The sequence below is a fragment of the Chrysochloris asiatica genome, unplaced genomic scaffold (assembly GCF_000296735.1).
Source record: "Chrysochloris asiatica unplaced genomic scaffold, ChrAsi1.0 scaffold00122, whole genome shotgun sequence".
Classification (NCBI taxonomy): domain Eukaryota; kingdom Metazoa; phylum Chordata; class Mammalia; order Afrosoricida; family Chrysochloridae; genus Chrysochloris; species Chrysochloris asiatica.
In genome coordinates, this window is record NW_006408640.1 from 165,812 (window position 1) to 167,513 (window position 1,702).

The window sequence follows — 1,702 nt, forward strand, 5'->3', positions numbered from 1 at the left end:
TCATAGTGACCCTACACAGTGTTTCTGAGGCTGAAAATCTTTACTGGAGCAGAAAGTCTCATCTTTCTCTGGTGAAACAGCTGATAGTTTGCAACTGCTGACCTTGAGGTTAGCAGCCTGATTCGTAACCACTATGCTACAAACTGCTTATTTAGGTTGCAGCTGTTAGTGGTGTTTCCCAGGTTGCTCAGCAAGTAATATCATTTCAGTTTTACCAAATGGTTTGAAGGAAGGAAGCAGGGTCCCTAGCTACTTCTGGTGTTTAAACAAGGTTTGCTCCTGTGCACAATAGCTTCTTCTTAGGACAATCTGTTGAAGATAGGCCATGTCTTCCATGGCTATGGGGAGTGCTTGGCTCCTTCCTAATTTGTATGCCTTCTACTGAGCAGAACTGGGTGACAAAGAACCTTAAACATGTTTAAGAGACTTAAAACAAAACAAAACAAAAATGGGGCCAGTACAGAAGTCAAGGAAGAGCAGGGAACAATAGGGAAATGTGTGCAGTAAAATCTTGGACTTAAGAGTTCTTTCTGAACCCCTCCATGATGAAATCCACTTTAAGCAATTAACCCCACCTGAGTGAAAGAGACCAGCTTTGGTCCTGAGCAGCTCTCTGAGAGCATGAACCGTCACCCAGATATAAAGCACCCCACTTCCTCATTGTGTCTGAAGTGCCTGTCCTCCAGGGAGGTGTCAGGCCACTGGCTTGAGAATTAATTTCACTGGCCCCATCTAGCCAAGCTTGAAGCCTCACATTCTCATTTAGGGACATGTCAGTGGGAGTCTAGTTAATTTGCAAGTCCATGGTTTGGCTTGTTGTTGTTGTTAAGTGCTGTCGAATCATTTTTGACCCATAACATCTGTGTATAGGGTTTCCAAGGAGCATCTGGTGAGCTTGAACTGCCAACCTTGCAGTTCAAACGACCTTGCAGTCTGGTGCATTAATCCACAGCGTCACACCAGGACCCCAGCTTTGACTAATTGTTGTTGTTGTTGCTATTGCTGTCAGGTGCCACCGAGTTGGTGCCAACTCATAGCACAGCAGACTGAAACACTGCCCGATAATGGGCCAAACTCACTATTGTTGCCACGCTTGAGCCCATTGATGCTGACACTTTGCCAATCCATCTTGCTGGAGGTCTTCCTCTTTTTCTCTGACCCTCCACCCTACCAAACATTATACCCTTCTCCAGCAACTGGTCCCTCCTGACAATATGTCCAAAGTATGAGAGACAAAGTTTGGCCATCTTGCCCTAAAAGGAGCCCTCTTGCTGCACTTCTTCCAACACAGATCTGTTGGTTCTATAGTTGTTGTTAGGTGCCATCAAGTTGGTATCAACTCATAGCAACCTTATGCACAGAACAAAATACTGCCCAATCTCTTTATTTAGAAATAGAAGTTCCATTGTCCAAAAGGAGAAGTTGGAGAGATGACAGGAGGGAATAAGAGAAGGAGGCAGACGGAGGGAATGTTTACTGGAAGAAACACCCAATTTGCTAGGGTCTACTCATGACACACTCAGCAATGAAGTAAGGAAGGAAGATGATCTGGAGCTTCTCACACTCATAATAGGATGAGCCTGGTGACACAAGCACTGATGCCACCAAGACACATTCAAACACATCTTCTGAGGATGGTGTTTGTTCTAGAGTCAGTAATGCCTTTCACACATGAAAGTAGGCTCCAGACTGAGTTGTTTTT